This window comes from Aotus nancymaae, unplaced genomic scaffold (genome assembly GCF_030222135.1).
Source record: "Aotus nancymaae isolate 86718 unplaced genomic scaffold, 86718_ANA_hifiasm-v0.15.2.pri h1tg000072l, whole genome shotgun sequence".
Classification (NCBI taxonomy): Eukaryota; Metazoa; Chordata; class Mammalia; order Primates; family Aotidae; genus Aotus; species Aotus nancymaae.
The window spans coordinates 4,201,225-4,226,711 of NW_026988487.1; the positions used below are offsets into that span (position 1 = coordinate 4,201,225).

The window sequence follows — 25,487 nt, forward strand, 5'->3', positions numbered from 1 at the left end:
AGGGAAAAAGTTCCAATTGGAAACATTAAGAGAGAAGAGCCCAACTTGTGTTCCCTGACCCTTGGTAATTAATCAAAGTAATGTTTTCTTTTCTTTTCTTTTTTCGTTACAGAGTCTCACACTGTCGCCTAGACTGGAGTGCAATGGCATGATCTCGGCTCACTGCAACATGCACCTCCCGGGATCAAGCGATTCTCCTGCTGTAGCCTCCCGAGTAGCTGGGATTACAGGTGTGCACCACCATGTCCAGCTAATTTTTGTATTTTTAGTAGAGATGGGGTTTCACTATGTTGGTCAGGCTGGTCTCGAACTCCTGACCTCGTGATCTGCCCGCCTTGGCCTCCCAAAGTACTGGGATTACAGGTGTGAACCACTGCGCCCAGCCACTAGATTTTCTTTTCAAAAAGTGTCTTTACGTTGACTATCTCTTGTGAAGCTGGTTATTTTCAGATGTGCCATGTTCCTGTAGTCTGAGATGGTGCGCCTCAAGTTGTCTTGAGTCAGAATCACCTGGCGGGCTTGTTAAACTGCAGCTGTCTGGGCCCCACCCCCAGAGATTGTGATTCAGCAGGTCTAAGGCAGGGTCTGAGATTTTGCTTTTCTAACAAGCTACTGGTGATGCTGATGCCACTGGTGCACTTTCGGATCACCTGAGGAGCTTTGAAAAAAGGCTGGTGCCTGGCTCCCACCCCCAGGATCTGATTTCATCAGCCTGGGTGCAGCCTGGCATTAGGGGTGCCATGGCTCCACAGGTGATTCTTATGTACTGCCCAGCCTAAGGGTCACTGGATTTACTGAAAGAAGGCAGCAGACATGATGAGAATTTCCCGAGACTATGAGATTCCTTGGATTTCAGGGACAACCTCCTCAGTCTTCCCAGATCAGGGCCTACCAGGCAGAGGGATGGAGGGATGGAGGGAAGCTGTCATCTGTGAGCTGTACTTCCACACTTGTATCTTTCAAACCAAGTAAACTGGTTGCTAATACTAGGTGGGGAACCATGTGAACTGGCTTCTAAGATTTCCGGCTTCTCTAGCCAAGCTTCTGGACCACATGGCTGTGGTCAGTGCCCCCTAGATGGTACACACTTGAAAGCTTGCCACAGTCCCCATCACCCCCTAGTGCGTTACCCTCCTTGGCCTGAGACTCATTGATTTGAGCTGCTTGGCGCCATTGAGTGTCCATCGTCCTGTTCGTGGGCAGGTGTGAGTGGACAGGAGCTTTAGGAACAGGAACTCAGGTCAGTACTTTCAAAGGAAGACAGGAGACACAGGGAAAGGGCCCTGTGCGTTCTTTGGAGGTGATGGTGAGCTCAGTCCCTGCTCTTAGTCTAGAAGGAGTGGGGGATGTTAGACTGAAACCCAAGGGACCCGTCATCTCACCCCAGCTCTATCGCTCATTTGCAGTGAGTTTAGGTAACTAACACCGTCTCTCTATGCCTCAGTTTCCTCATCTGCAAAGTGAGTGAGGGTAAGACATGCTGAGCTCCCGTGTCCACCCTATTCTAGGAGCTGGAGAGGAAAGAGTCCAGGTCTTACAACTAAGAGTTGGGAGGTGGAGGACCCTGAAGCCTAGGGAGGTAGATAGCTGGGCCCCAGGAGGTGGGCAGGAAGGAGGCCCGGCTCATTCCCGGTCTAACCACAGGTCTGTGCCATCCCCAGCTCCTCAAAGCTGGACTCTGAGCCCCACCCAAGGGTGCAGGCAGAGTCTAATTCCTATATGAACTCTGATGCGAGGCACTGCGGGTAGTGGCTGACGCCCAGACTCTGGAGCCCGTTGGGCTCAGTCCTGTGGCTTTGCCACTTCCTGGCTGTGTGGCAGGTTACCAACCCCTCTGGAGTCTCAGTATTCTCAAATGTAACATGGGCTAGTAAGGGGTTGCTGTGGGGATCAAATGAGCAGCACCTGGAAAGCATTTAGCTTTGTGTGTGGCAGATACTCATGGGTCACCATCACCATCATTAAGAGGGGGCACTCAAGTTGTAGCTGGGGCCTTGTCTGTGCCCCCAAAATCTTGGCCCTAACCCCAAGATGCGTCTTTTTTTTTTTTTTTTTTTTTGAGGCGGAGTCTGGCTCTGTTGCCCAGGCTGAAGTGCAATGGTGCAATCTAGGCTCACTGCAACCTCCGCCTCCCGGGTTCAAGTGATTCTCCTGCCTCAGTCTCCCAAGTAGCTGGGATTTCAGGCACATGCCACCACGCCTGGATAATATTTGCATTTTTAGTGGAGACAGGGTTTCACCATCTTGGCCAGGCTGGGCTCGAACTCTTGACCTTGGGCAATCCATCCACCTCGGCCTCCCAAATGCTGAGATTACAGGTGTGAGCCACTGCACCCGGCCCCAATATGTGTGTCTTGATAATAGGGGTCCCCCGTCCTCCTAAATTCCTATGATTGAGCCCAAGTTCCCCGAAATGGGCGTCTGGTCCAGCTCAAGTTCACTGAGTGGTTCTGAGATTCCTTGCAGACCTGAGCTCTTGCAGTCAGGTCGCCCTCTGCCCCTGCCCTCGTTTCCTCTGCCAGCTGCCACACACAGGTGCTCTGAAGCATCCTGGACATGGAGTCAGACAGTATAATCTCCCCTGGCTGTGTGACCTTGGGCAGGTTACTTACTCTCTCTGTGCTTTTGTAAAAAGGGAATAATAACCCCCACTAGATCCTAAGCTCCTCAAGGGAAAAGATGGTGTTTGCTTTATCCACCATTGTATACCCAGCATCTAGCCCAGTGCCTGGCACATAGTAGGTACTCAAAAAATATTTGTTGGATCAATGAATGGGTTGACCTAAGGACTAAATTGAATAATATACATGAAGCACAGTGCCAGGCACATGGTAGTCCCTAAATTAATGTTTTTTGGAACTGAACTTATCTGACTTCCTGAACTTCTGTATTTTCCTTTGCGCCTTCTTGTGGCCTACATGTTAAGACACATTCCAGGAATTTGAACCATGGATCATTAACACCTTGGTCATCACACTTGGCCCCTACCAACACCTCTCAATTTCAGCAATAGAGCCTGTCCTACAACCCTGGCCCACCGTATCTACCCTAACGAAGTTAACAATCACATGTGTGTGTATCCATCCCTCCATCCATCCACTCACTGATTCATTCAACACATTTTCAGGAGTGTCTGCTATCTCCACACTTCCTCCCCAGGCTCCTCCCCAAGCTTTGGATTCCTACGTATCATGGGTTACTGGATGTTTCCACCCAGGCCTGCCATGACGTTGCAAAAAGCCAAGCCAGACCCTCCTTTTCTCATACCCACTTTTCCTCCAGGGTTCTCTAAGCTGATGGTGCCGCTGCCAGCCTGGTCACCCAAAAAGGGAGCCCAAGAGTTGCCCATGACACTCCCAGATGGGCATGCAGGCCTGACTATTTATTTCCTATGTTATTCTCAGATACCGTCTCTCCCAACCTTTTCTGCCCAATTAGCCTGGGAATCCCCAAGCTCTTTTTCCTGAGTTTCTCTCTCCTCACTGTTCTATCCTCCTCTCTCTCCCTATTATCTATCCTCCCAATGCTGCTCCCAGGAGGCTCCATCTCCCGCCCCCACCTTCAAGCCTCCCAGTTGCTTTCTGTCCAACCTGTTGTCCTGTCCTGAAGGCTCCCACAATCTGGGGTCCCTGTGACCTGCTCAGTGTCATTTCCTGTTCTCTCTGTCTCCTGTGTCATAAAGAGTCTCCTGACCAGCGTCATTCTCTGTCTCACCCCAGGCCTTACTTCTTCTGCCTGAATGCCTTTCTTTCCTCAGCTCACCCCTTTACTTGGCCAACCCTTACTCACCCTTCAAATCCAGTTTCAATGTCACCTGCTCCAAGAAAACTTTTCAGACCGCACCCAGCCTAGATTACAGACTCTTCAGCTCTGCTCCCATCTGACCCATGCATGACTCCATCGCTGTAGTTACCACATTATTTCATAATTATCTGCTTAGTGTCCGGCTTCTGCATGCTTAGTCATTGCTCTACCCCTCTGTGCACAGTGCCTGGCCCAGAGTAACCCCCTGTGCAGATACTATTGCTCAGTTACAAATCACCCCATAATTTAGTGGCTTAAAAGTGCTATTTTGCTCATGGTTTTGTGGGTCTAGAATTTGGGAAGGCCTCAGCCAGGCAGTTCTCACTTGAGTTCTGCCATGGGCTGCAGTCACCCAAAGTCTCAAGGGGGTGCATGCAGATGGGCTTGGGTTTTGCCATGGGCTGCAGTAGATGCTGGCAATTGGCTGGGAGTTGGCCGAGCTTTCCGCTGAGGCTTTACATGTGTCCTCTCTGGCACGGCAATCTCAGGGTAGTCAGACTTCCCCCGGAGCCAGCGTCCCAAGAAAGCCAGAAGGAAGATGCGTTTGCTTATCTAATCTAACCTTGAAAGTCGCAGCCAGGCCAGGTGGCTCATGCCTGTAATCCCAGCACTTTGGGAGGCTGGGGCGGGCGGATCACCTGAGGTCGGGAGTTCGAGACCAGCCTGACCAACATGGAAAAACTTTGTCTCTACTAAAAATACAAAGTTAGCTGGGTGTGGTGGCGCATGCCTGTAATCCCAGCTACCTGGGAGCCTGAGGCAGAAGAATCACTTGAACCTGGGAGGCGGAGTTTGCAGTGAGCCGAGATTGCGCCATTGCACTCCAGCCTGGGCAACAAGAGCAAAATTCCATCTCGAAAGAAAGAAAGAAAGTCACACAGTATCACTTCCATCACATTCTATATGTTACGAGTGAGTGGCTAAGGTCAGCCCAGATTCAAGCAGAGGGGACAGAAGCCCTGCCTTTCAATGGGAAGGGTGTTAAAGAATTTGCAGACATGCTTTAAAACCACCAGAACCTCAACACGTTTGTTGCATGGATAGTTGAAGACACGGATGCCAAATTTCTCCCCACATATCCCTATCCTGCCCCATGAATACCTAGTTCTTTTCTTATCTTTTTGTTTTGTTTTGTTTTTTTAGACAGAGTCTTCACTCTGTCACCCAGGCTGGAGTGCAGGGGCACCGTCTTGGCTCACTGCAACCTCCACCTCCCGGGCTCAAGATGAGGCCTCATTATATTGCCTAGGCTGGTCTGGAACTCCTGGGCTCAAGCAACCCTCCCACCTTGGCCTACCAAAGTGCTGGGATTACAGACGTGAGCCACTGCACCCGGCCAATACTTAATTCTTTTCTTCCTGCCTCTTTCTCCTGCACCACCGTGACTCCAGCACATTTGAGGGCTGGCAGAGTGGCCCGGTGGTGGAAGAACACAGGCTTAAAAACCTACAGCTTCTGCCTCCCTGTGCCTGCTGCCAGCTGGCGTGAGATGCTGAGACGAGTCCCTCTCCTGTCCTAGACTCCGGTTTCCCTACCCAGAGAACGAAGTGCTGGGCCAGATATTCTCTAAGTTCCTCTCCGCCTCCCACCTTCTGCTCTAACTTTAGGCATCTCCATAGTTCCTACTTGCTTTCTGAAAAGGCAGCTGGAAGCATGGGCCAGCCCCATTCTGCAAAGCTGCCTCCAGCCTTCATGTCTTTGGGAGTTAGTGTCTTAATGACACAAGCACACACAGTACATTCTGGTGTGAGAAACTCAAAGACTACAGAAATATGCAGAGTAAAACGTGAAATTCACCACAACCTTCCCTTATGCCCTGCCTCCCTCCAAAGGAGACTGCCTCCATCCATCCGTTCAGCGATTGCCCTGGTAGACTTTTATATGCACCTACAGATTTCTCAGAAGGAGGGGATATGTGGTTTATTTTTTAACAAATAAAATCATACTGTTCATGTTTTTGCAACTTTCTCTTTTTCACTTAATTCTATGTCTAGGACATCTTTCCACCACATCCCCAAACTTTTTTTTCTTTTTGAGATGGACTCTAGTTCTGTTGCCAAGGCTGAAGTGCAGTGGTGTGATCTCTGCTCACTGCAACCTCCGCCTCCCAGGTTCAAGTGATTCTCCTGACTCAGCCTCCTGAGTAGCTGGTATTACAGGAGTCCGCCACCACGCCCAGCTAGTTTTGTATTATTAGTAGAGAGGGGGTTTCGCCATGTTGGCCAGGCTGGTTTTGAACTCCTGATCTCAGGTGATCCGCCTGCCTCGACCTCCCAAAGTGCTGGGATGACAGGCGTGAGCCACCGCGCCCAGCCTTTTTAAAAAGATGCTCTATTATTTGCGACGGTACGGATGCTGCAAAGTTCACGTGACCATTCTCCACATCATCAAATATTTTGGCAACTTCCAGTTTTAATTATCGTATACAATCTTGCAAAGGGCATCCTCAGGCCGTGTTCAGCACTCCACAGAACTGCAGAGCTGGGGGACACTCCACTCCCGCGTCCTAAAGAGAGCCTCTTTGAAGCAAGCCAGGAGTGCAAATCCTCCTGGCTGCAAATTGCGGGCTGTGTGGCCTGAGCCAACTCGCTGGAGCTCTCGGAGAACGGCTGTGACGAGTCCAGCTAACAATAGCCCGGCTTAGCAGCCCCGCGGCGGGCTGACGTGGTGAGGCCCGCGGGCCCGCCCTCCCTCCGCCGTCCGGGCCGGGCCGGGGGGTGCAGAGGCCGCAGGGCCCGGCTGGCTCGCTGCGGCCGCTTATCAGAGCCAGCTCTGGCGCCGGTTACGTAACCGGGCGGCTAATGCTGTTTTACTTGTCGATGGAACCCAAATTAAAAGAGGAAATTATTCTCCTGATGCTCAACTCGCCTAATCCCCATCTGTCTCTCCCCTGGTCCCCCGCGCTGCGGAGCGCTCGCATCTAAAGGTCTTGAACGCGTTCCAGATTTCTAATTTCGTTTGCTTATGCAACCAAAAATATTATGGCCGCGTTTCCTGGGGGTGATGAAGTCTATATTCTGGGCTCCAGGCACACTAAAAACGGCAGCGCCGGGCCCAGCGCTGCTCGCGCGTGCACCACGCGCCGACTTTTTTTGGTTCCTCCGAGGCGCGGGCAGCTCTGCAGCCGCGGGGGCTGCAGCAGGCGGGGACTGGACCCGCCCGGAGCTCGGGATGGGCCCGGGACGGCCCTGGGGAGCGTAGGCCCCAGGGCCGGGAGGCAGGAGCTGAGCGGACACGGGCGGGCCTGGGGCGCCCGGAGACCCAGGGGCCGTTCTGGTCGCGGCCGCCTGGGTGACCTCTCGGAACCTCAGTCTCCTCCTTGGTTTTTTCTTCTTCAACTCTGATTCCTGTGCGCTGAATCGAGTGTGTAGTGAGCTGTGATCGCACCACTGCATTCCAGCCTGGGTGACAGAGGGGAGACCTTGTTGAGAAAGAGAGAGAGAGAGAGACAGAGACAGAGAGAGAGAGAGAATGAGGGAGGCATTAACACCCTGGAATATTGTGTAGATTATTTTATTAAAAAAAACAAGGTAGATCAAGATGTATTAACATGTATCAGATTGTCAAATTCTTTAAGACATAAAGTCATGGAAAATAGAAAAAGAATAGAATATGATTCAATTTGAGTTTTTAAAAATCCACGGGGTAGGGAGAAGCAAAACAGAGCTCAGTGTTTTCATCCTACTTCTGTACTGTCTGAATCACCTGAAGAGACGAGGTTCATGCATTTCTTGCATAAATTTAAGTATCTGCTTTTAATGGTGTGAGGGACAGAGGGCGGGCAGGGGCCTCCCTGACCCTATCGTTCTCTGGAAGCAGTGGTCAGATCAGCAGTGGGACTGGCTGCAAGGCTTCTGTCCCCCACCCCCGACCCCAGGCTGGGGCTTCAGGATGTCTGACCCCAGTGTTCTGAGGGCCTCTGATCCTCAGGAGGCCACCAGAAGTCTTAGGGCTACAGGAGGGATGGGCACCTGCCTTAGGAGGGCAAACGCCGAGGGCAGAGCAAGGGCCCTGGAGTCGGAACCCCGGCTTTTAGTCTCTGGGGCATTGGCCCAAATGGCTGAGTCTCCCTTGTTCCTGCTGCCACTCTGGGTCTTGAGACCGGTGGCATCCTCTGCCCTGACAGCCAGGACAGGGCCAGTTCGAGGAGGAGCTAATGGACCCTGGCTGGCTCCAAGGCTGCGGGGCTGGGTGTGAAGCCTTGCCTCAGCCAAATCTGGAGACGTGCCCCTTGACTTGGCTTCTCAGGGCGAGGCCAGGCTCCCTGTGGGCCCCAGAAGCCTCAAGGGTACCCCACCCCTGCGATGGCCCAGCCCATGTGCATAGTGCTTCTCAATCAGACACTTGGAAACATGTGCACAGTTGCTGGAGACGCAGCAAAGAGGCCGCTTGAACACAGGGAGCTACTCCCACAGCACACGGGATGTGGATTTCCAATCAGCTTCCACCAGCCAAGAATTCCAGGAACCTCTGTGATGAACTAACTTAAGCAGGTTTCTTTACTTTGGGACTTCTGAAGACCTTTCACAAGCTTGGCTATATGATGACTCTCCATGAAGGTGTAATGAGTGCAGCTTTTATTAGACATCCATGGACTCAGGAGCCCTTTTCTTCGAGAGCATCTCACAGGGCTAGGGGGCTCCAAAACACTGAGCCAGAGAACAGGCATGGAGGGTGCGGGACCATCACAGGCAGAGTTTGGGAAAATTTAAGAGGAGAATGAGGCCAGGAGTGGTGGCTCACGCCTGTAATCCCAGCACTTTGGGAGGCAGAGGTGGGTAGATCATGAGGTCAGGAGTTCGAGACCAGCTTGGCCAACATGGTGAAACTCCGTCTCTACTAAAAATACAAAAATTAGCCAGACATGGTGGTATGCCTGTAATCCTAGCTACTCAGAAGGCTGAGGCAGGAGACTGCTTGAACCCGGGAGGCGGAGGTTGTAGTGAGCCAAGATCGCGACACTGCACTCCAGCCTGGGTGACAGAGCAAGACTCCATCTCAAAAAAAAAAAAAAAAAAAAAAAGGAGGATGAGTAAGCACTGCCAGGCATCACTCAACAAGGGGGATACGTCCTGAGAAATGCATCCTCAGGCAATTTCATCATTGTATGAACAGCATAGAGTGCACTTACACAAACCCAGATGGCGGTATGGCCTATCACACACCCAGGCTATTGCTCCTAGGCTACACACGCGCAGAGCTTCTTACTGCATAAATACTGTGGGCGATTATGGCACAACAGTATTTGTGTATCTAAACATATCTATACGTAGAAAAGGTAGAGTAAAAATACAGTATTATAATCTTATGGGGCCGGGCGCGGTGGCTCGTGCCTGTAATCCCAGCACTTTGGGAGGCTGAGGTGATCGATCACCTGAGATCGGGAGTTCAAGACCAGCCTGAGTAACATGGTGAAACCCCGTCTCTACTAAAAATACAAAAAATTAGCCAGGCATGGTTGCGGGCCCCTGTAATCTCAGCTACTGAGGAGGCTGAGGCAGGAGAATCACTTGAACCCAGGAGGCAGAGGTTGCAGTGAGCCGAGGTTGTGCCAGGGCACTCCAGCTTGGGCAACGAGAGCAAGACTCTGTCTCAAATAATAATAATAATAATAATCTAATGGAACCACCACTGTAGCTGCAGTCTGTAGTTGACCAAAACGTTATGTAGTGCGTGACTGTATAAGAAGGTGTGAGAAGGCCAGGCGTGGTGGCTCACGCCTGTAATCCCAGCACTTTGGGAGGTGGAGGCAGGCAGATCACGAGGTCAGGAGATCAAAAGCATCTTGGCTAACACAGTGAAACCCTGTCTCTACCAAAAATACAAAAAATTAGCTGGGCATGGTGGCATGCACCTGTAATCCCAGCTATTCCAGAGGCTGAGGCAGGAGAATCACTTGAACCTGGGAGGCGGAGGTTGCAGTGAGCCAAGATCAGGCCACTGCACTCCAGCCTGGGTGACTGAGTGAGACTCTGTCTCCAAAATAAATTTTTAAAAAAGTGTGAGAAAAGTAGAAGCCACCTCACCTGTAAGAGATTTATTAAAATCCCAGTCCTGCCAATAGAATTCGGGTGGGTAGGGGGTGGGAGAAGCCCGTTGACTAAGCAAGTGTGGGACTAACATTCTCTTTTCTCAGAGCTTGACGCCTGGGCTGTGCACCTACCTAGGCACATACCCAGATACACACACAAAAAGCTCACATGCAAGCATGTGCTCACATGAAACACAAGCGCACATGGAAGAACATACACACATCTCCTCCAGGGCACACTTGTGTACAGAAAAGCACACACCCATGCACACCCCAGGCGTACACCCACACACACCCACCTGCCCGTGCAAGCCCATGAGTGCTTGTTCCCCAGAAAGCAAACTCACACAACACATGGAAACACGGATGGAGACACACACACCCACACACACCAGCCGAAGCATGCACAGACACTCACGCAGCACTTGCATACACACACTGGGGTGTGCACGCAGAAGACAGGTGCAGGTGTGTGCTCAGAGCACCTGCATCCACACACTACGCCCTCGAGAGCACAGCATGTCTAAGGCCATAACAGCTTCCCTGCCTCTTTGTGGAGGTGGGGCCCGTGGGGGTGGGAGTGACGCTGTATTTTAGAAGGAAGCCAAAGGACTCCCGAGCGCGTTGAGTAAAGCAGTTCACAGAAGGCATATGTCCTTTGAATATTTTTATCTTTAGCACTCATAAGTCTAGCAGAGTCTGGGTGGCTCCATATTGCTACCAGGAAGGAGGACAAGTGGCTGGCTTTGAAAGCAGATGGCCCCTGGCTGCAGAGAAAGGATACCCCTGCTCCCTCCCCCGCCATACCGCAGCATTGCCTACCTCCACATATGGGGTCCCCCAGAGGCCTGTGCAGGCCACCTGCTTCCCACCAGGAAAACAGCTGGCAGAGCAGATTCCCCGGCCCCTAGCTGGGTGCCTGGAGAGGTTCTGACTGCCCCCAGCCCCTAACCTACCCCAACCCCCATTTCGGGAACTCAGGTCTCCAGAGCACTTTGAGCCAGGACCATTGTCTTGGGCCTGGGCTATGGCCCCCTGTGGGGGGCTCTCTGCAGCTACCCTGAATATCTGCATGGATGGTGTTTTCCACAATCCCTGAGATGGCAGGAGGTCTGGGCATGTGCCCTGGCCCTCTGGCTGGTCAAGGACAAGCTGGTGGATTTCCAAAGCGATTTAATCCCTGGGTTCTGACGCACCCGGTTCACCACCAAGCAGGATCTAGGGGCCACAGTCTGATGTCAGAGGGCGGGAGTGGCCTTGGCCAGGCCTTGGCATGACTCCATCCCTCCTGCCCACATGGCAGCGTGGTGGAGCCAGCAGAGAGCAACAGGCGCCCAGAGCCTTCGCCTCTCGAGTCACAACCATTTGTTAGGCCTGCAAACATCAGCACGGCCTCAAAATGAGGTAAAACCGTAACAAGGAAAGATAATCAGGTGCTATTAAATGAAAAGAGCAGATAAACAAAACATTATGACCATGTTTATTTGAGAACGGTAATAAATATATTTAGGCAGAGGGGAAAAAACTGGAAAAACCAACAGTGACTATCTTTAGAAATTTATCATTCGACAAATATTTATTGAGTACCTGCTATTGGTCAGACTGTTTTAGGTGCTGGGTATATAGCAGTGAAGAGACAAAACCCTTTAAAAAGCTTATATTCAGCCGGGTGCGGTGGCTTGCGCTTGTAATCCCAGCACTTTGGAAGGCCAAGAGGGTGGATCCGAGGTGGGTGGATCACCTGAGGTCGGGAGTTCACAACCAGCCTGACCAACGTGGAGAAACCCCGTCTCTACTAAAAATACAAAATTAGCCGGGAGTGGCAGCGCACACCTGCAGTCCCAGCTACTCGGGAGGCTGAGGCAGGAAAATCACTTGAACCCAGGAGATGGAGGTTGCGGTGAGCCATGATAGTGCCACTGCACTCCAGCTTGGGCAACAAGAGCGAAACTCTGTCTTAAAAAAAAAAAAAAAAAAAAAAAGCAGCTTATATTCTAGAGAGTTTACAGACAATAAACAAAATACACAAGTTCAATATACAGTAAATTGGTTGGGCACAGTGGCTCACGCCTGTAATCCCAGCACTTTGAGAGGCCGAGGTGGGCAAATTGCTTGAGTGAAGGAATTGGAGACCAGCCTGGGCAACAGGATGAAACACCATCTCTATTAAAAATGAAAAAATTGGCCGGGCGCGGTGGCTCACGCCTGTAATCCCAGCACTTTGGGAGGCCGAGGTGGGCGGATCACGAGGTCAAGAGATCGAGACCATCCTGGCCAATATGGTGAAACCCCGTCTCTACTAAAATACAAAAATTAGCTGGGAGTGGTGGCGTGCACCTGTAGTCCCAGCTACTAGGGAGGCTGAGGCAGGAGAATTGGTTGAACCCAGGGGGCAGAGGTTGCAGTGAGCCAAGATCGCACCACTGCACTCCAGCCTGGCACCTAGTGACAGAGAGAGACTCTGTCTCAAAAAAAAAAAAAAAAAGAAAAAATTAGCTGGGTGTGGTGGCTCGTGCTTATAGTCCCAGATACTTGCGGGGCTGAGGTGAGAGAATCACTTGATCCTGGGAGATCAAGGCCACCTGCCGTGAGCCAAGACCGCACCATTGCACTCCAGCCTGGGTCACAGAGTGAGACTCTGTCTCAAAAAAAAGAAAGTAAGTGAAATGGTGTAAATGGTGTTAAGTACAATGGGAAAGGCTGATGGGTTTGGGAATTGTGGGTTGGGGACTGTAATTTTTAATAGATTCAATTTTTTAAGATTGGTTCCAGTTTTACAGAAAAATTAAGAAGACAATATAGAGAGTTACCCCCCAATGCTCCCTCCTCCCACACCCAGTCTCTCCCATCAGTGATAACTTACATTAGTATGGTACATTTGTTGCAATGAATGAACCAATATTGATACATCATCATTATCATCATCATCACCATCATTATTGTTATTGTTGGAGACAGAGCCTTGCTCTGTCACCCAGACTAGAGTGTGGTGGCGTGATAACGGCTCACTGCAGCCTCAAATTCCTGGGCTCAAGCCATCCTCCTGCCTCAGCCTCCAGGGTAGCTGGGACCACAGGTACGCACCACCATGCCTGGCTAATTTTTGCATTTTTTGTAGAGATAGGGTTTTGCACATTGCCCAGGCTGGTCTAGAATTCTTGAGCTCAAGCAATCCTCTTGCCTCGGCCTCCCAGAGTGCTCGGATTATAGATGTGAGCCCCTGCACCAGGCTTTGATACATAATTATTTACCAAAGTCTACAGTTTATTTAGATTTTCTTGGTTTACCTAATGTCCTTTTTCTGTTCCAGGATCACAACCAGGATCTCACATTCTACATCAATGTCTTGCCTCCTGAGCCTCCTCTTGGCTGTGACCATTTCTTAGACTTTATTTTTTATGACTCTGACAGTTTTGAGAGGTCCTGGTTCAGTATCTTGGAGGATGCCGCTATATTGGAATTTGTTTCACGTTTTTCTCAAGTTTAGACAGGGGTTATGTGTTTTTGGGAGTGTTCATCACAGTCGACGTGCCATTTTCATCATGTATGCTATCAGAGGTCCACAATATCGACTTGAGCCAGGAAGATGCTGACTTTATCACCGGGACCTGTCAGGTTCCTGCACCTCCTCCCGTTCCACACTGTACCCTCTGGAAGCAAGTCACCACGTGCAGCCCACATGTAAGGCCTGGGACTTACGCTTTCAGCCCCAACTCATTTAGGGTGAAATATCGACACAGATCATTTGAAATTCTTCTGCATGTGTTCTGTGTGTCTTCTCCCCCATTTATTAATTAATCCAATCACTTCTTTACCATGGACTCATGGATATTTATTTTACACTTGGGTTATGGTTATTTATTTTACACTTGGTTACTTCATTTCGCTGCTCAATTGTTCCAGTGTTTGGCTCCTGGGAGCTCTTTCAGTCGGCTCATTCATCCCTTTGACACCGGCCTCCCTGGAACCAATGTGAGTCTTTTCTTTTTGAGCCCTTCCTTACTCTCTGGCACTACCTGATGCTCCAGGTTTATCTCATGTGTATCCTGCCCAGTCCTGGAATCAGCCATTTCTCCTAGGAGCCCTGGATCCTTTCAGTGGAGAATGGTATTAAAAACCAAGGTACTAGATATGATTTTTTTTTGTTGTTTTTTTGTTTTTAAACAGGGTTTTGCACATTTGCCCAGGCTGGTCTAGAATTCCTGGCTCTTGTCACCCAGGCTGGAGTGCAATGGCGTGATCTCCGCTCACCGCAACCTCCTCCTACTGGGTTCAAGCGATTCTCCTGCCTCAGTTTCCTGAGTAGTGGGATTACAGGTGCGTGCCGCCACGCCCAGCTAATTTTTGTATTTTTAGTAGAGACGGGGTTTCACCATGTTTGCCAGGCTGGTCTCCAACTCCTGACCTCAGGTGATCCACCCACCTCAGCCTCCCAAAGCGCTGGGATTACAGGTGTGACAACTCACTTTTAAATTAAACCACTCTGGCTACCATGCTGAAGATAGCATCAAGGGGCAAGGACCGATGCTATTTTAAGAATCCAATGAGTGATGATGGCTTAGATTGGGTGGTAGCAATGGAGGCTGGGGGAGGGGCTCAGTTTCTGAAGGCAGAGCCGACAGCATTTTCTGCTGGATTGGATACTGGGTGAGAGAGCGGGATGGTGCTCAGGTTCCTCCTGATCACCTGGAAGGAGGCAGCGCGATGAGTCACATTGGGGGAAGACTGGAGGAGCTCACACGCTGGACACATTCAGTTTGAGACTCCCATCATCCATCCAAGCAGAGACACTGAGTTTGTGGCCTTGTGGACGTCTGGATTTGAGGGAGAGGGCAGGCTGGAGGGATACTGTGAGAACTGGCTTCCGACCCAGCCCTGTTCCCCTGACACAGGTGGTCTCCAGGCAGTGATTTACACCTGTGGGCTTAGGCGGAACCCAACACAGGACCTGGACCAAGAGCCACCCATAACCACGTGGGGAGGGAGGCAGCTTTGAGAAAACCTGGCCCCAAGTCCCGGCAGGTGGGGCCGATGCTAATGTGGCTTCCCAGGGACCCCTGGCCTTGCTCTGCATGGGGGTGCCCCGCAAACACCCAGGGCTGAGGGCACAGAGAGGCCCCCGGATGAGGATTGGGCTTTCTCCCCATCTGAGCTGCTCCCCAGGGTAGAGCTTGGGGCCACATCTACTTCTTCCTCAGCTCCCAGCCTCTGGGTCCTGGCCACAATCATCAGAACTGCTGAGTGAAAGAAGGCTCAAGGCCATATCCAGAGGGCAGCCACTCTGATCTTTGGGAGGTGACAGCACCAGGTCACTGGATTCCCAAAACAGGAGGAACAGACAGGAGAGGAGGATCAGGAGGGACAGGAGTGAGGGAGGAGAGGCCAGTGGACGGGAGAGGAGAGGGAGGAGACGGGCGGGTCCACAGGTGAGGGGAGGTAGGAAGAGGCTGGCGTCCCGGGCTGTCCCCTGGTCCCACAGCCTGGCGAAGGGGCGGCTGACAGCAGGGGGTCTGTCCTTCTTGCCACCCGCCTGTCTCTCACCCGCCACATCTAGTCCACCAGCTGCGCCATGGGGTCCGCCTTCACACTCTATATGGAATCAGACCCCCTCTTCCCCTGCTGATGCCTCCACTCTGGTCCGGGCCACCCCTCTCTGACCCGTGTCTCTGGAAGAGCCTCCTCCCACTTCGTCCTCTACAGTCTGTTCTCAGAGCAGCCAGAATGACCCTTCTCAAACAACACCGGCATGAGGCCATCACTTCACAAAGCCTCTCCCGTTCCCAGAGTGAAAGGCCTCCTCTCAGGCTGCGGAGTCTCCTCCCTGCAGTCCTCCCCGCAGTCCTCCCCGCAGTCCTCCCGCAGCAGCCTCCCTGCCGCTCCTCCAGCAGCCCCAGCAGGCTCGCTGCTGCCTCAGGGCCTCTGCACTTGCCGTGACCTCCGCCCAGCCCACTCTGCCCAGCAAGCGCCTCGCTCCTTCAGGTCAGCTCTGACCTCTCCTCCTCAGAGGCCACCCTGCCCACCCAATCTGAAATAGACCCCTCCCCACCACTGCCACTGTGCCCTTCCCCAGCTTACCTTAAGACTTATCACCACTTTATATGTGTATCTCAGCTCACTGCAGCCTCCACCTCCCAGGTTCAAGCGATTCTCCTGCCTCAGCCTCCCGAGTACTGGGACTACAGGTGTGCACCATCATGCCCAGCTGATTTTTGTATTTTTAGTAGAGATGGGGTTTCACCATGTTGGCCAGGCTTATATATGTGTTAACGTCTCCCCACTGGAGTAGAAGCTCCCTGAGGACCAGGCTTTTGTTCTGTCCACCAGCGCATCCCAGCACCTGGGACAAGCCCCAGCAGGTGGGGGCTCCATGGATACCTGTTGAATAAATGCATGGCTATGCCTCACCTCCTGCAGTTCCTTAGGGCTGGCTCAGTGAAATTGGCTGGGCCTGGCTGTCCTCCTCAGGCCCAACCAATTTGGCTCTCAGACGTTCTTAGACCAAAGTGGAACCTATCACACGGAAGATGGGAAGGAGACTGGGCTCAGTAGCTCACACCTGTAATCTCAGCACTTTGGGAGGCCAAGGTAGGCAGATCATTTGATCATTTGGGAGGCCAGGAGTTCGAGACCAGCATGGCCAACATGGTGAAACCCTGTCTGTACTTAAAATACAAAAAATTGGCTGAGCATGGTGGCATGCGCCTGTAATCCCAGCTACTCGGGAGGCTGAGGCGGGAGAATCGCCTGAACCCAGGAGATGGAGGTTGCAATGAGCTGAGATTGCACCATTGCATTCCAGCCTGGGCAACAGAGCAAGACTCCATCTCAAAAAAAGAAAGATGGGAAGGAAATTCACCAAAACCTCGGAGAGCAAATGACTCCTTTCTCCCAAATCTGTAATTCCACCATGACTTCCTCAATCCCTTCCTTACACCTTCCTGATGCCTCCTTTTCCCCCATTGCCCCAGAGCTGGCTACATCCCAGGTCCTTCGGGGATATTTTTGTTTTTGAGGCAGAGTCTTGTTCTGTTGGCAGGCTGGAGTGCAATGGTGTGATCCCGGCTCACTGCAACGTCTATCTCCCAGGTTCAAGCAATTTTCCTGCCTCAGCCTCCCAAATAGCTGGGATTACAGGTGCCCACCACCATACTCAGCTAATTTTTTTGTATTTTAGTAGAGACGAGGTTTTGCCATATTGGCCAGGCTGGTCTCGAACTTCTGGCCTCAAGTGATCCACCCGCCTCAGCCTCCCAAAGTGCTGGGATTACAGGCATGAGCCACCGTGCCCAGCCCAGGACACCTCTTAAATATCTCCGTAGTACCTGTTCTCTCTCTGGCCCACCACCTTGGTGCTTATCACTTCAGGGACCCCAGAGGTCTCCAGGGTTTGCTCTTATCACCACAGGGCAGTTTCTAGAGATCCAGAATGATCTTGCTAAAAGAGAAGGTCTGATCTGCTCACTCCCAGGCTTAGCCCCGTTGTCGGCCCTCAGGGTTAGGTCCAGAGTTGACTGCCCCTACCGTGTCTCCACACTCCTGCTCCCTGTGAGCTCTTCCTGCTGAGGCTCCTGTCTGACTCAGCCACACACCTGCCGCCAGCCCCTCATGCTCACAGCACCTGCTCCTCCTCTCTCAGCCCTCTTCTTGCTTGATTGCGATTCATTGTGTTACTGCCATCCAGACTTCCTGTTTTGAGTTTCCATGTGCAGCCTGGCTGGACAGAGGCCTTAGCCTCTGCCTTGAGTCCTGGTTTCATGGGAAGCCCTCTGGTCTCAGCTTGGATGTTTGTGGGTGGGGAGCAGCTGCGGTGGGTAAGGGGTGGCTGGTGAGGATCATGGAGTGTGCTAAGGCTCCCTGGTCCTTCCCTCAGGGACACCACTGCTGACACCACTTGTCCCCAGGCTCTAGAGGAACTGGGTCTCTCTCATCCAAGATCTGACAGAGAAGAGGCTCTTAGGCTCTGATCTATTGAATGGTTGAATGGGTCACTCTAAACAGTAACTGTAGGTGATTTTTGTTCTATACATAGCTATATTTTCCATAAATAAATTATGTCCTTTTTTTTCTTTTGAGACATGGGGCTCACTTTGTCACCCAGGCCAGAGTGCAGTGGGGCAATTATGGCTGACTTCAGCCTCAACCTCCCGGGTTCAAGTGATCCTCCTGCCTCAGCCTCCCAAGTAGCTGAGACCACAGGTGTGCATCACCACACCTGGCTATTTTTTATTTTATTTTTTTGAGACGGTGTCTTGCTCTATCACCCAGGCTGGAGTGCAGTGGCGTGATCTCAGCTTACTGCAACCTACAACACCCAGGTTCAAGGGATTCTCGTGCCTCAGCCTCCCAAGTAGCTGGGATTACAGGTGCTCACCATGCCCAGCTAGTTTTTGTATTTTTGTAGAGACAGGGTTTCACCATGTTGGCCAGGCTGGTCTTGAACTCCTGGCTTCAAGTGATCCGCCCAACTCAGCCTCCCAAAGTGCTGGGATTACAGGCGTGAGTCACTGTCTATCTTTTTTTTTTTTTTTTTTAATAGAATGGAAAGTAAAAACTTACCTTGAAAAATCATTCTTACTGAAATGTTGATTAAAAAGTAACACTTCCTGTATCTTCCAAAGCTGAGCATACATACACCCAGGCCCCACCATCCCTGCCCTAGGTATTCACCCAACAGAAATGCATTGACAGGAGCTGGAATGTTCATAGTGGCACTATTCACCATAGCTAGGACCTGGAGCCTCCCCAAATGTCCATCAGCAGTAACATGGGTGAATACATTTTAACAGAGTCACACAATGGCAAGCTACCATCAGTGGGGATGAACAGCCCCCGACTGCCTGTGGCAGTACGGACAAACCTCGCAAATATAATACTGAGCAAAAGAAACCAGACACGAAATGGCACCCACTTTATGGCTCCGTGGATACACAGTTCAGACGCAGGCCAGAGTGCCCATGGGCTGAGTCAGGAGAGAGGCTGGGCTCGGGGATGGTAGGTGGAAGGATCTTGAGGGGTTTCTAGGTGCCAGTGAGGTGCTGTTTTTTAATTTGGGTGCTGATTGCATGGATAGGCAAAGTGTGTGCAAAGTCAGCCAGTTGTATTCTTTGATTTGTGCAATGTTCTGTGTGTGTGCTTAACTTCAATTTTTAAAAAGTCTTAAAAATAAAACTCATGCCTCCTGGAGCTGGTTAAATCCACCTCCCTTTTCTGTCCAAGGGCAGGTGGAGAGTAGGTGGCTGGCCTCCCTGGGGCACAAGCACGTGTCCCCTTGTGGGTGCTACCAGAGTCCCTCCCCAGGCTCTGAGACCCCTGAGGCCCCAGACTCAGGGATTTTCTTTCCACTAAGCTCTGGGGTAAGTCCCACCGTCACAGACCAGGCCTTCGTATCGGCCCAGTGTAGCTGCAGGGTGGCCCTCACTGGCTGGGTTACTCCGGGCCTCCCTTGCCATCGGCCACCCCCAGGCTTGGTGCGGAGGCGAGAGTGCAGGGGCACAGGCCGCCTGGGTCCCCGGGTTGTGTTCGGCGGCCTCCCTCCATCTTTTTGCCCCTGGTGGGGGGTGGGAGTGGGACTTGGAGGTGGGGAAAGTGGGGCTGTCGATGCTCCAGGGTCCCCGACCCCTCCTTCCCGCCGCAGAGGGCACGGAAGCCCTGGACCTGGTCTGACCTTGCGCGCCAGCCCCAGAGGTCGCCGCGCTCGGCTGTCGGGGTTCAGGTGCCCGCGGTCGGACCGGGGAGGGTGGTAATCAAGCCGGCGAGGGGCGGCCGGCGAGGGGCGCGGGTCCAGCGCGCTGCCCTCCGCAGCCGCCCCGAGCGGTTATTTATAACCGCGGGTCGCGTTACCTCCTGACCTTAAGCTGGGGCCGGCGATCCGCGGCGATTAGCATCTATCTCCTCCCCGCCGCCCGCTGCGAACAAACACCCCTCTGTGCGCCCTCCCCGGCCTGGCCCGCCCCGCGGGAGGCCCTGCAGGAAGCAGGATGTTGACCCGGAGCCTCCCTGTGCTCCTGCGGCGGCCCAGCCACGTGTGAGTTGCGGGCGGTGGAGTGTGGGTGGGCGGGGGCGGGCCCGGGGGGAACCGGGAAGCAGGAGCTACTCGTGTTTGACGGCTTCCCGGGTTACCAGTGTCCTGGTCTATTCTGAGTGGCCGCCTCATTTACAATATAGGGCTCCAACAGCCCGAGTCTGCCCAAAGGGGTGCCCTCTCCTAAGCCAGCGGGGATCAGTCAGTCCTGGTTGCGGCGGCACCTGCACAGGTCCCAGAATGACAGACTGCAAACCGCATCCTCCATCAGCCAGCCCTCGTTCCTCAGTGTTCCTCAATGGCAGCTGAAGGCCGGAGAGGAAAGGCAGCTGCATCAAGGTCCCACAGCGGACCCGGCTTCTGCCTGATGTTTTTCCCGGCGGCTCCCAGACTCCTGATTCTGGTCTGGAGAAGCCTTGTGAAAGGAGGCTGGGGTCGGACGGTTGGTCCATTCCTTCAACATATTTTTATTTTATTTATTTATTTTTGAGACAGGGTCTTGCTCTGTCAACCCAGGCTGGAGTGCAGTGATGGGATCATAGCTCTCTGCAGCCTCAGACTTCCAGGCTCAAGTGAGCCTCCTGCCTCAGCCTCTGAGTAGCTAGGACTACAGGTACAGGCTACTACGCCCAGCTAATTGTAAAATTTTTTGTAGAGAAGAGGGAGTACTATGTTGCCCAGGCTGGTCTCAAACTCCTGGTGTCAAGCAATCCTCCTGCCTTGGCCTCCCAAAGTGTTGGGATTACAGGCATGAGCCACTGCGCCTGGCCCATTCAACACCTTTTTTTAAGGCATCTGCTAGGTGCCAGGCACCTTTCCAGGCAAAAATCCTTACCCTGTGGAGCTGACAGTCCAAGGGAGCAAGTCCTTTCCTGGAGCCTGGGGCCCCACAATGGAGCCACAGTCTAGGCAGTTGCTGAGGGCCTTGATGTGTAAGTCCTGGGGAGGGAGACTGAGGCAGGGAGGGAGAGGGCCAGGCTGATGCCTGGTGCATTGTGGGACTGCAGCCCGGACTGGGTATTTGCTGAGCAAGGCCAAGGCCATGTGAGACACTAACACCTGGGCCTGTGAAGGCTTATTTAGGCCCAATAGCAGTGTGCCCCTGCCTAGCTTCAAATGACCTTGCACCCAGGGCAGAGGGTGAAAATCTCACCCAGTCTTGGGAGTCATCCTGGAAGAACTCATGGGAGAGGACCCACTGAGTCAGGAGGTTTGAGGAGCACAGTGAGGGTGGAGGGAGCCTGGGCTGTTGCCTTTCTGCCATGCTCTCAGGCACTTGGGGGCATGTGGGAGTTTGCCTGTGTGACGTGACCAGCCCCTGACTATCCCTTGCCCTCTCTGCACTCCAGCCTGGGTTGACAGAGCAAGACCTTGTCTCAAAAATAAATAAAATAAAAATGTTGAATGAATGAGCAGTGAAGGGCCTGGTTAAGATGAGCCATTTCATCTCTGGCTGCCTGTGCTTCGGTCTAGAGAACCCCGCTAGGCGAGACCCTCCCGCCAGAACCTGGCTCAGGCCGGGTGCATCTGCGGGGCCTGATGAAGCCCAAGAGGCTGGGCCAGGGTGGACCAGGAGTAGCTGTGGCCGTGGGTAGCTGGCGGTGTCCAACAGCTGACTCCAGTGTGTGAGGGAGGGTGCGCACACGTGTGTGGGAGTCTGCAGTGCTGGGTGTGCCTCGGTGGGTAGGTGACTGCTCATGGGAGCGTGTGCTCGCTGTGTGTTTACATGCGGGTGTAAGGAGTATCAGCAAGTGTGTAGAGTCAGGCATGTACATGTGGGGGTGTGGGTGGGTATTGCAGGAGTGTCTTAGTGGTCCTGGGGGAGGCTTGGGGAAGGGGAGAAAGGCCTGGAGGGGCCTCTCCCTCTGCAAACCCCCCTCTGGCCACATGGTCAGCTTGTGGCCGGTGTGCCCTGACCAGTCAATGAACTCAGGGTCTGCAAGAGTCAGCGGCTTTTCCAACCTCTTTGCCAAATGGGATGTCAGCATGGGGGCAGGGATGGCGGGGGTGCAGGCTGGGGAAGGTGGCAATGACTTCATGACCACTGACTGCTGAGCCGGGCAGGAAGCCGGAGGCTGGCTGGGTGGGGAATCCACTCTGGGTGGGGAGGCAGCCAGGCTCATGCTTCCGCAGAACCCCTGGATTTCCTTGGTGGGGAGGACCTCCTGGAGGGTCGGCAGGGGAGCTCCCTTGGACTGAGACCCCTGCAGGGGCTGTTGCATGGGGTCCCAGTAAGCTAACAACAGCCCTAGAAAATAAGGCCTCTTGTCTCTATGTGACAGATGAGGAAACTGAGGCTCAGAGAGACCGCCACCCAGCTAGAGTGAATGGTGACTGGACTAGGAACATGGGTGGGCGCGGTTCCCATGCTGCCCCACAGGACACTGCGGGGGCAGGGATAGCCCTTAAAATCCGATCCTCCGGCCTGTAATCCAGCACTTTGGGAGGCCAAGGCAGGCAGATTGCCTGAGCTCAGGAGTTCATGACCAGCCTGGGCAACATGGTGAAACGCCGTCTCTACTACAAAAATACAAAAAATTAGCCGGGTGTGGTAGCGTGCGCCTGTAGTTCCAGCTACTTGGGAGGCTGAGGCAGGAGAATTGCTTGAACCTGGAGGCAGAGGTTACAGTGAGCCGAGATCGCGCTGCTGCACTCCAGCCTGCGCGGCAGAGCGAGACTCCACCTCAAAAAAAAAAAAAGTCCCATCCTCTGAACACCTTGAATCCCCAAACCACAATCCACCTAAAAGTGGCCCCGTCTTGGGGAGGCCCTCCACACATTTCTCTCCATTTCGGGGGCCCATCGGCCGCAACAACCACATAGCGGGGCCGCAACAAGTCAACAGAAGCCTTTATATCACACGGCAGACTCTCTCCAGTCACACAGCAGGTCCCATCTCCAGCACAGACCAGGCCTGGTTCCTATTTCCAGAACGCCGTGGTCCAGCCCTGCATCGCTGACTCACTGGGTCAGGCTGGCGTTGCTCCTCTGTGGGGCTGAAGGGGCCCCAGATCACAGACCTGGGGGTGGGTGTGAGCACTGTCTTTGTACCCAGGAGCTGAGGTCAGCTTTTGGGCTACTCTTTCTTCAGCCATTTACTAGTTTCCCTTAGAAATAATAACTACCCCTACCTAAGCTTTATAGTTCAGCCAGGACTTTCACAAACATTCTGTCACTCACACTATCCCCGCACCAGCCCTGTGATGAGGAGTTAATATGCCCATTTTATAGAACCAGAAGCCGAAGCACAAGGAAGGAGGTTCTGGAACTCGTCTCAGATCCCATGGCCAGGGAGTGGCAGCCGCTCTGGGATTCCTGGCCCTGTCTGACCAGCACCTTCCACAGCAGAGACCCCCTCCAAGGAGTGGGCGACTTGTAACTTCCCCGTGGGTGGCCTCTGGGCTGCAGCGATCAGCTAGCAGTGCCATCTTTAGTCTGGGAGCTGTGTGAAGCCCGTGCCCACCTTCTCCCGCCTGCAAATATTGGGGGAGGGGCACGGAGAAGAGGAAGATAGATAGAAGCAAAAGTGGCAGCGCCGGGTGCGTGAGAGATCGGCAGATACGTGCTGGGGAGGGGTCCCCGGAGCAGAGCTCGCTGCCCTTGGCACTGGGCCCAGGCGGAGGAGTGGAAGGACCAGCAGGTCCTGGAGCACAAGTCCATCGACAGGTGCCTGGTGCCAGCCATTGCCATGTTCTAATCTGCCCACGGCAAAATGAGAAAAATAAGGACTACAGTGAGATTTTTCTAAAGCTAGGTTTACTCAGTCCAAAAGACTGTCCTGTCATCTGAGCTTTTCAATCGTGTGTGTGTGCGTGCACGTGTGCGCGTGTGTGCGTGCGTGTGTGTGTGTGCACGTGCGTGTGTGTATGTGAAAGGACCTTTCCTTGGACATTTCATTTTAATGACCTCACCTCAGCAAAATAAAAAAAACTGGTGACTGGCTGGTGTGGTGGCTCAGCCCTGTAATCCCAGCACTTTGGGAGGCCAAGGCAGGCAGATGGCTCAAGGCCAGGAGTCTGAGACCAGCCTGGCCAACGGCCCATCTCTACTAAAAATACAAAGATTAGCCGGGTGTGGTGGCGGACCCCTGTAATTCCAGCTACTCAAGAGGCTGAGGCACAAGAATCGCTTGAACCTAGGAGGCGGGGGTTGCAGTGAGCTGAGATGGCGCCACTGCACTCCAGCCTGGGTGACAGAGCAAGACTGTCTCAAAAACAAGCAAACTGTAAACAAATAAAACTAGTGACTACGTCAGATCCTGATTTTTTTTTTTTTTTTTAAATGTTAGTGATCTGAGAAATCCGAAAGGCTGGGGACCCACTGAGCTAGCTTGTACACAGCTCTTGGTGAAACCTGGCCTGGGGTGGCGGGGGGACCGGTGTTTTTTAATTGAGAGATGAATCGGAACAGCTGGAAGCTTCTCCGGGCCGGGGGAGGAGGGGCTGGGTTCTTGGTCCCTGCAGCCCCAGCCTAGGATATCCCCAGGAAACCTGAGCAGAAGGAACATTCACGTAGCTGTACTGGGGATTCTGAGAACGGCCCAGGGGCCAGTTCCCCATGCCACATGCCATCTGCTCATCCCTGACAGGAGCCAGGAGGAAATGTTCCCTTAAACCGCACCTCTGCCCCACCCCCAGCACCCCCAAGGCTGGTTCCAAAATAGTCTAGGCCTTTGGAGGAGACATCATGAGTCTTGCTGGCTGCCTGTCCCCTGAGAGGACATGGCAGTAACGCTATGGCCGAATATAGAGGGACAGTAGATGCTGACAGGGGCCCTGGGGCTGGGATTGCCTTGCATGTTCCACGGTGCCTACCCCACCCCCATCCCTTCTAGTCCTGCACCTCCTAACCTGGACAGCTGGGAGGCTGGCACCCCTCTCCTGGCCTGGTCCAGCCCAGCCCACCTGGGGACATGTTCTAACAAGCCCAGGCAGAACAGAAGCCTGGCCTAGGAGGGCCCAGGGCCTGGGCTGGACATGAGTGTGGGGACACCTCTCTCTGGGGACTCAAAGCATTTTATAAGCTTAACTTCCCACGGGGCACTTCGAGATCAGGAGCCCGAGAGGAACCGGGGTGTCTGCGGCAGAGCCACTCCTGCTGTCTGTTCTCAGCTTCCGAAGGAGAACAGGGCCATAAAGCTGGGGTGTGGGAGGCTGAGAGGAGGGCAGGAAGCCAGGCCAAACCCCAATAAACTGCTGGCTGAATCAAATCACAAATAATAAGTCCCGATGGCCAAGGTTGCCTCCACCCTCCTCTCCTGGGAATTAAAAGTCAAAGGGCAGAGCTGCTGACGCAGATGTCAGGGGAGACAGGAGGTTTGGAACAGCTGGGACTCAGCTCCCGGCTCCACTGCCCGAGGTTGCAGGCCCCAGTTGCCCTGGACACGGTGTCCCCCAGGCGGGCCCCTAGAGCTGCATTCTCAACTCAGGCGCAGGGAAGGGGGCTCGAAGGGGCCTCTGCTCCCTCACCCTTCCTGGGCCCTATGCGCAACAGAACTTGACTCAAGGTTAATCAGGCTGCCCTGAAAACTGTCGCCAGACGACAGCCTGGGAGAAGCAGTTGTCAGCCTCTCTCCTTCCCACTGCTGTAAGAGGAGGAAGAGACCTCTGACTCCGTGTCGTGGGGGAGCCT

At 53.2% G+C, this 25,487-nt stretch overlaps 1 long non-coding RNA gene across 1 annotated transcript; it reads right to left on the reverse strand.

The window, feature by feature from the left end:
• Window positions 1–12,337: 12,337 nt before the first annotated feature.
• LOC135270966 (uncharacterized) lies at window positions 12,338–19,764 on the reverse strand. The gene is made up of 3 exons (XR_010339121.1): window positions 19,684–19,764; window positions 15,911–16,210; window positions 12,338–14,649 (listed from the first exon to the last, which is right to left on the reverse strand). It is a non-coding gene; the product is annotated as an uncharacterized LOC135270966 (long non-coding RNA).
• Window positions 19,765–25,487: the final 5,723 nt, after the last annotated feature.